Source organism: Balaenoptera acutorostrata, chromosome 10, assembly GCF_949987535.1.
Source record: "Balaenoptera acutorostrata chromosome 10, mBalAcu1.1, whole genome shotgun sequence".
Lineage (NCBI taxonomy): Eukaryota > Metazoa > Chordata > Mammalia > Artiodactyla > Balaenopteridae > Balaenoptera > Balaenoptera acutorostrata.
Window position 1 is genome coordinate 44,541,312 of NC_080073.1, and position 15,376 is coordinate 44,556,687.

General features: G+C 43.3%; 1 protein-coding gene across 1 annotated transcript in view; it reads left to right on the forward strand.

Moving 5' to 3' along the window:
* Window positions 1-3,208: 3,208 nt before the first annotated feature.
* The window catches only part of MYRIP (myosin VIIA and Rab interacting protein), a 224,014-nt gene continuing 211,846 nt past the window's right edge, over window positions 3,209-15,376 (forward strand). The window contains exon 1 of the mRNA XM_057555467.1: window positions 3,209-3,489. The gene's annotated coding sequence lies outside the window, so the exon portion shown is untranslated. The remainder of the gene's footprint in view (window positions 3,490-15,376) is intronic.

Below are 15,376 nucleotides of genomic sequence, written 5' to 3' on the forward strand. Positions count from 1 at the left end.
GTATCAATTAATAACAATCTTGTAACAATAATAACAATTAAGGGCAATGAGGAGGATTACACCATACTTTACATGTAGGGAATCTGGGATTCAACAAAGTTAAGTAATTTGCCCAAGGTCACACAGATAGGAAATGGTAAGGTCAGACTGGCACCCGTCTTGTGATTAATGCTCTTTTAATTCTACCCAGAATCCTCCTGAGACATGTCCTTTTCCTGCCAGTATAAATTCATCAATCTTATGGCTAAGAAACGAACTGTCTGAGTCACATTTTAAAAGAAAACACAAAGGACTTCCCTGGTGGTCCAGTTGGTAAGAGTCTGTGCTCCCAATGCATGGGGCCCGGGTCTGATCCCTGGTCAGGGAACTAGATCCTGCATGCATGCTGCAACTAAGAGTTCGAATGCCTCAACTAAAGATCCCGCATGCCGCAACTAAGACCCAGCACAACCTAAATAAATAATTTAAATAAAATAAAAGAAGACACAATACATTTCCTTGGTGCACAAAAGTCAATGAGCTCTTCTTGATAAAGGAAGGATCCATTAAAACTCTTACAGTGGTCAAGATCACGCAGAAAATGGAAAAGCAAGCACAGCCTGTGAGTCATGAGGGGCCAAAGAAGGGGTAGATATTGCTGGAACTCAGTAAAATTTTGCTGGATGACAGCTCAGGATGGAGTAATCATGGAGGGAGCATTTTAGGTCATCTTGTTGTCAGCTCATTGTTACCCAAATCATCTTCAAATGCCAAACCTTTCATGGGGAATGTTAAAAAAAATGAATAATAGCTCCGGTGAAGAACTAAAGCCTGTTTCTGACCTAAAGGATGACAAATAGGGAGCTGGGGCTCTTTCTCACTCATAATGTCTCTGGATTTCCATCTGTACTTTCTTCCTGTTTTATTTGTGACCTTGCCCAAATCATTGAACTATTCTGTATTTATTTGTCTTTCTTTTAAAATGTTTATAACTTAGGGAAGATGTTAGGACCTTAATTCTGAGTCTGTAAAGAGGTAAATTTATATATTAGGTCAGTTTTGCAAACACCTGTATGATGTCAAATAACCTTTGAACCCTGTCCCCATTTTTGTCATGATGCAGCCACTTGCAGGCCACATGTGGAGAGTAATCCTTTCACATTCTACATGCCAAACTTCACCCCGATGGCCTGGGATCCAGCTGCAAAAGCAAAGGTCTTCACAGTGTCTGGACATGAATGAACACGAGCATTTACATGTGGCTTAGCAATGACCAGTCATGAACTGACTGCAAACATTTGGGCGAACTTACTTCCACCACTGTGTCCATCTCACTGACCTTGCAAACAATCAGAATACCCAGGTCTCAGACTGCTCACGGGGTACAGGATGACTGAAAGAGGGCAAATGAGTCTTCTTGGGCAATTTAATGTGCATTCTGGGAAAGAAAAGACTGCCTCATTCTTGGATCCTAACCACTGAGAAGACAAGCCTGAAGCTGGAGGGGCCACCATGGAGTAAGTCAGCTTAACAATGAAGCCCACAGAGGAAAGCAGAGAGGAGAGGAGGAGGGAGAGAGGAGGGAAGGGGGAGGGAGGAAGAAAGACAAGGTGGGGGCTGAGATTCCAGTTCTATTGATACTTCTGACGTCACTAGAGAGCCCCTGAGTCCATCTGTACCTGAAGTTAGACCTACCATTTTGAATAACAAAAGGTAAAAATAAGAACATTAGAGAAATACATTTGGTTGTAGATTCTCTCTAGGAGGGTACGCAAGAAGGTGAAAAGCAATGGTTGCCTCCAGAAGAGAAATTGAGAGGCTGGGAGACAAGGGTGGCAGGGAGACTTGCTAACCGTGTATTCATTTGCGCTTTTAAATTTTCGTACCACTGCCAATGTTAATCAAGCACAGACAAAAAAAGTTAAAATTGAATGTAAATAAAACAGAAACAAAACACAAACTTTCTTCCACTTTAGCCAATTTGTGGATAATAAAATCGCCTTGAGAGGAAACCAGATCTTTAGAGAAATCAAATCCTTTACCTTCCAAGTTACCTTCTTAAATGTTTTTTCTTTTTTGGCTGCTGCCGACAGATCAGCAAATGAGCCGTCCATTTCTACTGCGCAAATTTACACGGAGAGAACAGCCTCAATCCATGGTCCTGAGAGAGGGTTCCCAGGGTTTTAGGAATCACCCACGTAGCTGTATTCCGATGGCGCGACTTCCGTCCTGCAGCGAAAATTGATAATGTGCTTCCACAGCCGACTTGCTAGGGCTGAGGCAGTCCGTTTTAGAAAGATTCTGGGCCCTGTGCCCTGACGGATGCAAACGCGCAATGAAGCCCTGGCCTGAAGGGGAACCTTTCAACTCCCAGTCCTTCTTCTGGGACCCGGAACTCCAGGCAAGAGCCCGAATGCGGTCCTCACTGGCAGCAATCTTTGGGCGTCCCTGTGACAGCACGGGCTCACTAGTCCTGCGGTGCGGCAGCGACGGGGGCTTTGGGACATTTGGGAGAGCAGTAGCCTGGGAGATCCAGCTCTCTGAGCCAAGAGCGAAACCAGTCAATGTGTGTTGAACGAAGGAGTGTCGCTAGCGCAGTAAATTCAGGAGAGAACGAAAGGAACCCAAACCAGGGGATGGGTCACCACGGTGACTTTAAATACCCAGGCACTATGAAGTGAGGAAGAGCTGTCTTTGGAGACACGCCGGCTTCGGTGAGGCTGGGGAGGGAGGGCGCCCACACTCCGGAAACCAAGCCGGCCCCGGATTCGGGTTACCAGGCATTCGGCTGTCAGGGAGGGTCCGGGCGCCCGGGGCGCAGGTGCAGGGAAGAAAAACCCTTACTTCAAAGCTGGTAATGACTTGAGGGCTCATCTGGCTACCCCGGGGCCGGGGCCTCGACACCGCACTGCGCCTCAAGGTAGAGCCGAGCGCCGGGCGCGGGTCTCGGTCCCTGGCGCGCTCAGCCCCAGCCCCGCCCCCTGCCGCGCCGCGCCCCGCCCCTCCCGCGCCGGCCGCCTGCGCGCGGGGGGGAGGGCCTGAAAAGCCCGCCAGGAAGGCGCCCCCGGCCCCAGCACGGGCGTGAGCGCGCGTCCCCCTCCCACCGGGCGCCCTGCACTCGCCCCCGCTCCGGGCGCCTCTGATTGGTCGTCGCCCGGGCCGGCAGGTGTCGGCAGGGGCTGCGTCCACGCTGGCCCTGGCTGCCTGCGGCGCGGGCGCCTCCCTCGCAGCCGCTGCCGCTGTCGCGCTCCCGCCTCCCGCGCCCGCTCTGGGCTCCCGCTGCGGCTGCGGTTCTGGCGGCCGAGCCCCCGCAGCGCTGCAGCTCAGATCTGGCGCGCCGACCGCCCCGTGCCCCTGCCTTGCTGCTCGCAGCTTCCTAATCCACGCGGCGCTTTGCGGCAGGTGCCCCAGGCTTCCCGAGGCGCGGTGGCCTGAGAGCGGCCGCCATCGATGACCCCTGCCGCCATCGATGACCCCGGTCACGGACCTGCTGCAGCCCGGCCACCCCGTGTGAGTACCGTCCCCTCCCCTCTGGCAGCTTTGCGCCACTCTCCCCCTTACGTTGCCGCAACTTCGGGGGTGGGTGTATGGAGGTGTCTCTCGCGTCCCCGTACACCCCGTGCGCGTCCTGAGCCAGGGCCCCGGGGCACTGCCAGTCCGCCTCTGCGGAGGGGCTTGGGGCGGCATCGAACTTGCTAGGGGGTCGTCGCAGAATCGGAACCGCCTCTTTCTCCCGCTGCCGGGGTCCGAGCTCAGCTCTGCGTTTCCTTCGCGGTTTGCGATTCCACTGGCCGCGTAGATCTTGGGCTGCGGTTCACCACGCACCCACTACGCTCCTGGCGCGCCGGCGGGGCGCCTTAAACCATCAGGTAAGCGCCCGGAGCAGCCCAGCGCGACGGACTTGATTCTTTCCCACTCTTAATTTCTGTAAAATGGGACTAATCAGGGACTCGTTCAAGGTCACGGCCGGTGCGCGGACTAAGAACCGGAGTCGATAGCTTCTGGCAGGGTTCTAGGACTGCCTGGGGAGGAGCGGCTGTTGCGGGGTGTGAGGTGCTCACTTCAGCTTCATCCCGGCCTCCTCCTTCCTACTCCCTCCCCTCCAACTCCGCTGCTTTTTGGTGAGGTCGGGAGCCGATTCTAAGGTACCCTTCAGAGGTTGGGATGTAGCCGCGGGGTATCTTCGGGGAGCGCGGAGCGGAGCGGTTCCTCACTGGGAACCCGGGGACCTGCAACATTTGCAGCATCCCTTCCATTCCCCCTCACTTAATTTACTTATGTCTCCGCAGGGTAGGGGAGTTTGCTAGGTGCCTGCTCTTAGATTAGTCCTGTTCCGTTTCCTTCTCCCAAATAAGCCCTGTCCCCGAGGATAAGTAAGTATCCGAGAGACTCGGACTGCACACACTAGTTTGGGCCCAGGGACTTCCTAAGAGAAGCAGTAAGCTCTGGGCTTGGCTCCTATTTGATCTTAGAAAATGCCTTAAGTCTGGCTTTATTTCTGCCCGCTCCACTCCCGACCCCTTGACCTGGAGGTTTCCCACTTTCCCAGGGGAAGGTGGAATCCAGTCCCAGAATGTGTGTGAATGTCGCCAGACTCATCCATTGAGGCAGCTCCTGTGGGGCTGTGGGCGGTTCTCAGAGTTTTGGGCTGGGGAGAGGGTCACCCCTCCTCTTTTGGCGTTATCACCCTGCCCCTCCACCTCAGCCTCCCTCGCCCCAACTCAGGGATGAGATGACCACTTAGATAGTTTTGTGATGTCTGACAAACATCTTTGAGCCTCAACTTTTTAAATCTATAAAATGGAATAATCCCTGCTTTTAGTCTTCCGAAGGCAGTTGGGGTTCAGGGTACGTGACAGATGTGAAAGTAGAGGACGATTGTCCAAGAGGATGGGACCTGAGCTGTGGGTGGAAATGGGGGTGATTTAAATATATTTTCACAGCAACTTTGGGACTGTATTCTCAGGTCTAAAAATCCCTTTTCCAAACAAATTTAGTTTGGTAAGACTTTGAAAATATTATTTTCCATCTTCCTGTTGATGTTCCTTGCCTGCCCATGGGCAGCCCCATCTCTCCTAATTACCCCCACCCCAGCCACCACATCTGTGGTTTGTCTTTGTGGGCTGAAAGCTAGCTGTCTTTATGGGGCTGGGGGCTGTCTCTGTGGAGTTGGGGGTTGTGTCTGGTGGTGGGGCAGTGTGTCTGTGTGGGGGGGGCTTGTCTCTGTGGAGATGGTGTGTATCTCTTTGTGGCAGGTTCTCTCTGTGGTCTAGGTTTTGTGTGTGGAGGAGAAGGGGGAACTGTCTGCTCCAGGATCTGAGAAAGTAAACTGTTAACCACCTTCAGCAATTAAGCTAACAGTGGTATCGATTGTGTCCTGTCTCCTTCCTCCCTGTCTAGATAGACAGAAGGAGAGCTCATCTGTGGCCATGGCCCTTAGAGCAATTGATACACAGACTGAAATACCTTGTAGAGAAGAACTAGGCATGCCCCTCTTTTTGCCTTCCTGGTTATTATTGCATTTGTCTCAAAGGCAAGTTAAGGAGGGTTGACTGACTGGTCAGTCCTTTGAGTTATAACATCATCCCAGAAAACTGCACAGATCTGAAGTGTGCCCTCAATGGATTTTCACAAACTGAACACACCTGTGTAACAAGTGCCCAGATTAAGACCTTGAATATTCCCAGCCTCCCAATTACCCCCTACAGGCACTATCACCCCCCCTCCCCTGAGGGTAACCAACATGCTGTTTAGTTTTATCAGGTGAGTTTTATTTTTTGTTACTATTATTATTTATCATTTTAGTTTCAAAGCTAAAATGAAACTGCTTGATATTTTTCACTTTTTTATATATGCAAACCAAAGGTAGTTATACCTAAGCCAGTCCAGAAAGCTAGAAGGAAGAATTTGGTCTTAAGATCTGGGTGGAGTCTGATCTGGTTGTCCCCTGACAATCTGATCATCAGTTCTTGCGTGATGTAACAAGCCCAACCCCAGGTATAACAGTGCTGACATTGGAGGCTGGTCTATTCATAGAGTGTATTTGAATAATGCAAATATGAAATAGTGTGATAATAAAATATGAATGAAGAAAAGACATGAGTGAATTCTTCATTTGACATATAAAAATAGAAGTATTTTGAATTCCTCAAAGTTAAAAATTGGTAGAGAATCACAGAATTTTAAGGCTGAGCGAATTATGAGCTGTTTGTGCTGTTGCCACATGGTGGCGCCACATTGGCTGGGTAACTGAAATGCCCAAGTCCTCGGGAAGGAGTCCCAGGAATGAAATTCAACAGCTCAGTATCTCCAAAAGGGATTTCCAAACACTGTGGTTTTTCCAGTGTCTGGGAGGCAGGCCTCCCCTCTGGTGCCTGCTACTAAGTCCATGGATAGAACCCTATCCCAGCTTTTGAGGAGGGTGGCTTGCGGGTTAGAGGCAGGTATATGTTGGAGGTGAATGGAGCTGAGACACTATTGCCTTCTCTTTAATAATATGGAGCTGTGGTTTGTCCTTGGGATTCTAAAGGGGTTAACCGAAAAGCTAGCTTAGGTGTGTTATGATCGTTTTGGTCTCATTTTACCCCAGAATTCTTCCAACGGTGTGAGAGAAGGAATTCTCTTTCCTGAGGCAGGTAGCTCTCTTCACAGAGCACTGTTCATGGTGAACTTGGAAGAATAAATAGGCCTGGGTGTAGCCAAACTGCTGCTAGAAGAAACGCCCTGTGTTCCACAGGGAGGGGGCCAAGTCACAGGGGAAACCACCAGGGGTGGGAGTGTTGTATCCAGCTGTGGAGAGGGCTAAGCGGACCCATCCAGTGCCCTTCTCCCGTCCATCACCTTTTAACTGTCAGTGTGTCTGAGACGTTTAGAAGTTTGTATTCGTGTGATGGCTGCCATGCCTTTGATTGCTGAGAGTGTTGACTGCTTGCATATGCTGGACACTATATATATATATTCATTTAATGTTCTAAACAGGAGGAGGGTGACTTTCCCATCTTATAGATGAAGGAACTGGGCCTTGACAATTAAGCACTCTAAGTTTACACACTATGTGAGCCAGAGTGAGGATTGAGAGCCAGTCTCTCAGATGGCTTCCCTAGCTGAGTTGTACCCTCTGCAGGGTGCGAGGAGTCTTGCGTAATTCTTTTGTCCTCCCTGACACCTAGTATAGCACAGTACATGTAGTAGCTACTTGAGTCGAAATCTGTGATTGCCATAAATAGAAAATTCTCTGCTGAGCAAGAGGGAAATCCAGACAGTGAAGGATGAGAATCTGGGGTTGAGTCCATGCAGCCTACAACTTTGGGGCTGAGAGTGTGCCCATCAGAATGTGTAGTCTCATTTTGTGTTTAAAATTTTATGTAAATGGAAATAGAGTCACAGACATAGAAAACAAGCTTATGGTTACCAAAGGGGAAAGTGGGCACAGGGGGAGATAAATTAGGAATTTGGGATCAACAGATACACACTACTATATATAAAATAGATAAACAACAAGGATCTACTACTGTATAACACAGGGAACTATATTCAATATCTTGTAATAACCTATAATGGAAAAGAATCTGAAAAAGAATATATATATGTATGTATAACGGAATCACTCTGTTGTACATTTGAAATGAATACAACATTGTAAATCAACTATACTTCAATAAAAAAAAAAGAGATGCTCTCAGAAGAACTTTATGTTTACCTGGAATATTGAAGGGTGGAAGGGGGAAATGCATAGAGGGCTAATGGTATACACCTTTTAATAAGATGACATGTAAAAAATTAAAACAATAAACAGATACATTATAAAAATTGTTATGTAAATGGAGGCTTGCCATTGATTTTTGTGATTTGCTTTTTTCACGCAACATTGGTTTTTGACATATGTTGATAATGGTAGATCTAGTTGATTCATTTTACTGTAGTCTTTGTTTGTTTAATATTCCAGAGTTAATTCCCCACTGAAGGTCAAAATGACGTTTTTACCTTTTGCTATTACAAAAATATTGCAAGGAATATCCTTGATAGGATCTTGTAGAAATGTATAAGAGTGTGTCTAAGGTATATATCCCCAGAAGTTGAGTAACTGGGTAGTAGGACTTGCATCAACATCTCATCTTTGTAAATTTTGGAAGTTAATCCTATGTCAGTTGCTTCATTTGCAAATATTTTCTCCCATTCTGAGGGTTATCTTTTCGTCTTGTTTATGGTTTCCTTTGCTGTGCAAAAGCTTTTAAGTTTCATTAGGTCCCATTTGTTTATTTTTGTTTTTATTTCCATTCTCTAGGAGGTGGGTCAAAAAGGATCTTGCTGTGATTTATGTCATAGACTGTTCCGCCTATGTTTTCCTCTAAGAGTTTTACAGTGTCTGGCCTTACATTTAGGTCTTTAATCCATTTTGAGTTTATTTTTGTGTATGGTGTTAGGGAGTGTTCTAATTTCATTCTTTTACATGTAGCTGTCCAGTTTTCCCAGCACCACTTATTGAAGAGGCTGTCTTTTCTCCATTGTATATTCTTGCCTCCTTTATCAAAGATAAGGTGACCATATGTGCGTGGGTTTATCTCTGGGCTTTCTATCCTGTTCCATTGATCTATATTTCTGTTTTTGTGCCAGTACCATACTGTCTTGATTTGTAGTATAGTCTGTAGTATAGTAGCTTTGTAGTATAGTCTGAAGTCAGGGAGCCTGATTCCTCCAGCTCCGTTTTTCTATCTCAAGATTGCTTTGGCTATTTGATATCTAAAAAACAAACAACCCAATCCAAAAATGGGCAGAAGACCTAAGTAGACATTTCTCCAAAGAAGATATACAGACTGCCAACAAACACATGAAAGAATGCTCAACATCACTAATCATTAGAGAAATGCAAATCAAAACTACAATGAGGTATCACCTCACACCAGTCAGAATGGCCATCATCAAAAAATCTACAAACAATAAATGCTGGAGAGGGTGTGGAGAAAAGGGAACCCTCTTGCACTGTTGGTGGGAATGTAAATTGATACAGCCATTATGGATAACAGTATGGAGCTTCCTTAAAAAACTAAAAATAGAACTACCATATGACCCAGCAATCCCACTACTGGGCATATACTCTGAGAAAATCATAATTCAAAAAAGTCATGTACCACAATGTTCATTGCAGCACTATTTACAGTAGCCAGGACATGGAAGCAACCTAAGTGTCCCTCGACAGATGAATGGAAAAAGAAGATGTGGCACATATATACAATGGAATATTACTCAGCCATAAAAAGAAACGAAATTGAGTTATTTGTAGTGAGGTGGATGGACCTAGAGTCTGTCATACAGAGTGAAGTAAGTCAGAAAGAGAAAAAAAATACCGTATTCTAACACATATATATGGAATCTAAAAAAAAAAAAAAAAAAAAACGGTTCTGAAGAACCTAGGGGCAGGACGGGAATAAAGATGCAGATGTAGAGAATGGACTTGAGGACACGGGGAGGGGGAAGGGTAAGCTGGGACAAAGTGAGAGAGTGGCATGGACATATATACATTTCCAAATGTAAAATCGATAGCTAGTGGGAAGCAGCCACCTAGTACAGGGAGATCAGCTCGGTGCTTTGTGACTACCTAGAGGGATGGGATAGGGAGGGTGGCAGGGAGACACAAGAGGGAGGAGATATGGGGATATATATATATATATATGTATAGCTGATTCACTTTGTTATAAAGCAGAAACTAACACAGCATTGTAAAGCAATTATACTCCAATAAAGATGTTAAAAAAAAACAAAAAAAGCATCTCTATGTTACTTCGACTCTGCTAGGTTTTGCAAATGGCCCTCTGAAGCTGTTGTACCACTTAACACTCCCACTAGCACTGTCTTGGAGTTCTTTGTATCCCAATATCTTTGGCTGTGTCTGACATTAATCAGTTGTTTTAATTTTGATTAATCTGATAAGCGTGGAATGTATTTCACTGCTTTTACTTTGCATTTCCCTTAGAGATCTTTTAAAATATATTTTGATTTTCAAGTTTTCCTTTCTATGCATTGCCATTTTTTATGAGATAAAACTTTTAGATCTTGAAACTCATCTGAAATTTATATTTCTGTACTGTGTGAGGCAGGGATCTAATGTCTTCCATATTGAAAACCATTACCCCATTATCATTGATGAGTATTTATTTTCTCATTTATTTTGTTGCCATCTCTGTCATATACCAATTTTGGTTATATTTTTGGATCTGTTTCTTAACTCTTTTCTGTTCTATTAATCTTTTTGTGATTCCTGAGCTAATATCACTTTCATTTAGTTATTAAAGCTTTGTAATAAATCCTCCCTTCCTAGCCTTGTTTTTCAAAATCGTCTTGGCTATTCTTGACCCTTTAGGCTTCAACATGAATTTTAGGATCTATCCTAAATATCACTTCCCATGAAAAATACTGTTATCAAAATTTGGTAAAATAGAAAATAAAATGTATTTTCTTGTTTCTTTTTCTTCAAATATAGTCCTAATCAAATGCTTTCATTTCCCATTATTTAGTGTGAATTTTTGGTCCCCATTTTAAGTGGATTTACTTTAAGTGACTCTTCTCTGGTACCAGATATCCTTGAATAATAAGGACCAGATGAATATAATTCTTTTAAACACAAATAAGATCTTTTTTTTTCCACTCAACAACATATAAGCAGCATTATTGTCAATGATTATTATTCTGTGTCATTATTTTTATCCTCCTAATAATCTATTTCATTTGTATACCATAATCTATTCAACAAAATCATTCTTTTAAAACATTAAGCACTTTATACTTTTTATTGTAACTTCATCTTTGCACACATTTTTATTTTCTTAGGATGAATTACTTTGTCAAAATTTACTTACTTTTATTTAAGTTTTGGATACATATTGCCAAATAACCCTCCAGGAAAGTCTATAAATTTATATTGCTATTGGTAGTGTATGAGTGTGCCAGATCCCCATGCCTTGCTAGTGATAAACATAATTATTCATCAACATTGTCAATTTCATAGGCAAAGGGAAAAAAAAGAATTTTACTTTGCTTTTCTTTTCTAGTGGGACAGAATATACCTTCATGTCTATTCATAGCCCACTTCACTAAAGAATTTTCCATAAGGGTTGTTTCTCTTTTACTTTCTGTGAAAGAAACTTGCATTATCACTCAGTGCTTTTGAGAGAACTATCAGATTGTTTATATAGATTATGTTCATATTTTTAACTGTTAAATATTACTCTATCATATGAAAATACCATATTTTATTAATCTGTTACCTCCATGATGGACTGTAGATTTTTTATGTATTTCTTCTGTGGCTATTACATAGATGTATGCAGTAAACATCTTTGAAATGTATTTATGCACATGCAAAAGAAATTCTTGAGGATGTATGCCCAGAAGTAGAATTTTGAAGGGTCATATTTTACATAAACTTACAACTTGACCATCTGGTGCCAAATTTCTCCCAAAGTGGTTATACTCAAACATCCCTAGCAGTGTATATCATAGTATCTGTCACTTTAAGGAAACAATAATACTAGGGAAGGAGGAACAAAGGTGTTAAAGTGAAAAGTATATATGTGTGTTTTTGTATATATAAATATCCTTAAGTTCGTTTAGAAAGCTCAGGGGTTTTTTACCTTTTCATTTCGAATCTTGCATCATGTCAATGATTAAGTGTATAAATCATAAACATCACATAAATATTTACTTGGCTTAGGAGAACTGGTAAGAGTTTAAGTAAAAGGTGAGCGATTTTATAGTGCCTTTATTCAGGGCAGCCTACAAGACGGGGTTAGCACATGACAACCAGAAAAGCACCTCTACCCAGCTCTGCGCCTCCCCACCCAGGGCAGGGTTCTACCCTTAGACAATTGTTCCTTTTTATCATCTCCTCTTTTACAATTTAGAAGACCTTTGTTGGTATAAGTCCAAGGTAATAATGTACCATTAACACCATCTTGCGAATGACCTTATGTGATCAATTGCTAGTGATGGTAAGACCAGAACAGCATGAAACCACCAGAAGGTTATTGGGGAAAAGGCTCAAAGACGGACTTGTTTGGGGATGGGCTGGATTCGTTACTGAGAGAAACCTCATTCAGTGCAGACTTACTCTGAGAATCAATTCTGCATTTGTGTAAAGAGTAAGAAGAGCTTTATGAAACTGCCTAAATGCTGTTTGAAAACTGCTTTCAGCGTTGTATTCAACCATGTGTTATTTGCCCCCATTACCTTTCCTAGGCAATTGTAAGTTAAAATTTTTGGTGTACATTTATATATCATCAGCTGGGGAAAGAAAACCATTCTGTGTAAAGTCCTTTTGTGGCTATGATTTACAGTGTAATGCCACTGATGTGACAGATATGTGATCTGCAGCTGGGATGCACAAATCCATTCTGTGGGCTGACAGTTTAATCTCTCCGAGCAGACACTTCGGAAAAGAACACAAGACATGAGAGAGAGGAAGGGGGGTGCCTACAGGACAGAGGTACCCATGGCCCCAGGATCTAGTGTGGCTATTTGCCAAAGTCCCCAAATAATCCCATACTGACTCATGGCTCAGAAAACTGTCATCTTATATGGTTCTCCCTTTTTGGTATGAAATGTAACTACCTCAGAGTATACAGGGTCACTTTCTAGGCTTCAAAGCCTGCATATCACTGGAGAAAAGGAAAATGACCCAAGCCCCTTTATGTTATCTTTTTTATGAAGATAGTCCAGTCTGCATATGCAGTGCTTCCAGCCCCAAACCTCTTCCTAACCTCCTCTTGAAAACCTTTGTCTCAATCATCATTTCACTTTATTTGTGCAGCTCCAGCCTCTGAAAATCTGGCAGGTTCTGTTTTTGTGTTTGTGTTATATAAATGTGGTTTTGTTGTTTTGCTTTCTTTGAAAAACAATTTGTTGATCATTAGGGACTTTGATTTACTAGAATGACATGTAACCAGAGTATTCGAGAGTAGTCTCTTTCTTTTATGGCTAATTAGAAGAAAATTTTTTAAATGCTGTTTTAATGGAATCCTTGATTAAAATCTATTAGAAATCTGCCAGTGGGTCTTTCAGCTCCACGGTCCACTGAATGTCATGTGCCTCTCCCAGGACTGCAGATCTGGCAGCCCGGGTGCTTGAATGCCCACCATCCCCCAACCATCCTCTGTGCTCCCAGATCTGAATCCTTCCTCCCACGGCTTCCAGGTACCTTACGCTTGCTCTTCCCACTGCCACCACCCCTGCTTTCTGCCTCAGTTCCCCTTCCCTCAGCCTGGTGCTGATGGTGGATGCCGAAGTAATGCTGATATTTCCCCTTTTCTTCCATAAATGATCCAAAAGCAACAAAGAGAATGAGAAACAAAAGAAACCACACACCATTTCTGGCAAATTTGGGAGATGGTTGGAATTGTTTCCCTCAAAAGATGGAAGAGCTGCCAGAAGAAGAGAGATCAAGTGGCGGTGCACGGGGAGAGGCATGGAGATGTGCTCCGCGTGTTGTCAAGAACGCCTCTTGGGAAGGCAGGGGCTCTCCTGGGGTACAAAACCCAAGTCTCTTCTATGCCCCAGTGGGATGAGGAAACCTGTAGAGGTGGCCACCGCTTCCCTCCTTAGCTCTTGGTCCATCTCACCAGAGTTGTTACAGGTTCTTTTTAGACTTTCCAAAGAACCAACTTTTCACTTTCTCTTCTTGGTTGTGTCATTCTTTTTCATTTTACTTAATCTCTGTTTTCATCCTTATTATTTCATTCCTTCTACTTTCTTTGGCTTTATTCTTTTTCTCACCTCTTAAATTTACATGATTACTCACTTAATTTCAGCCTTTCTTCTTTCATGTATATGCATTTAGTGCAATAAATTTCCCTCCAAGTGTTGCTTTAGCCATATTTGTATTCCACATGTTTTGATATGTAGTATTTTGTTATTGTTCACATGTGAGTTTTTAACATTTTCATGATGATTTCTTCTTTGACTTATGACTTTTTAAAAAATTTTATTTATTTATTTATTTATTTATGGCTGTGTTAGGTCTTCGTTTCCGTGCGAGGGCTTTCCCCAGTTGCGGCAAGTGGGGGCCACTCTTCATCACGGTGCGCGGGCCTCTCACTATCGCGGCCTCTCTTGTTGCGGAGCACAGGCTCCAGATGCACAGGCTCAGTAATCGTGGCTCACGGGCCCAGTTGCTCTGCGGCATGTGGGATCCTCCCAGACCAGGGCTCAAACCCGTGTGCCCTGCATTGATTGGCAGGCAGATTCTCAACCACTGCACCACCATGGAAGCCCCTTATGACTTATTTTTAAGCTTTTATTTTATTCTTTAATTTCCAGAACCTTTTAGCAATTATTTTTCTATTTTAATTCTATCTTTATTCTAGTTTAATATTTTTAATAATATCTACTTTAATTTTCTATTTACTATTTTAAAATATTTTAAATGTTTTTTCTATTTAAAAGTGTTTTCTATTTTAAATATTTTTTATTTTAATAGTGATTAGAGAATGTGATCTACATGATTACATTTCTGTGAAATTTGTTGAGACTTGTTTTATGGCCTGGTACATAGTTTTCACAAATGTTCTATATTTCCTTGAAGTTACTGGTTTGCAGTGATCCATATATGTTCATTAGCTTAAACTAGTTAATTGTGTTATTCAAATTCTCCATCTTCCTTCCTCATTTTTTTGAAGTTTGATTAATCAGTTATTGAGGGAGAAATATACAGAGGTGAATTTTTCAATTTAATCTTGTGCTTCTTTCAGTTTTTGCTTTGTATATTTTGAAGCTGTATGTTATTAGATGCATTCTAGTTTAATTTTTTCCTGGTTAGTCAAGCATATGTCATTATGAAACGACCCTCTTAATCTGTAGCAATGCCCTTGTTTCTAGGTCTGAGAAAGACAAATATCACATGATATCACTTATATGTGGAATCTAAAAAAATGAAACAAATGAACTTATTTACAAAACAGAAATAGACTCATAGACATAGAAAGCAAACTTATGGTTACCAATGGGGATAGTTGTAGGGGGGATAAATTAGGAATTTGGGATTCATGGATACACACTACCATATATAAAATAGATAGAGGGGGGCTTCCCTGGTGGCGCAGTGGTTGAGAGTCTGCCTGCCAGTGCAGAGGACACGGGTTTGAGCCCTGGTCTGGGAAGATCCCACATGCCGCGGAGCAGTTGGGCCCGTGAGCCACAATTACTGAGCCTGCGCGTCTGGAGCCTGTGCTCCGCAACAAGAGAGGCCGTGATAGTGAGAGGCCCGCGCACCGTGATGAAGAGTGGCCCCCGCTTGCCACAACTAGAGAAAGCCCTCGCACAGAAACGAAGACCCAACACAGCCATAAATAAATAAATAAAAATTAAAAAAAAATAGATAAACAACAAGGATCTACTGTACAGCCCAGGG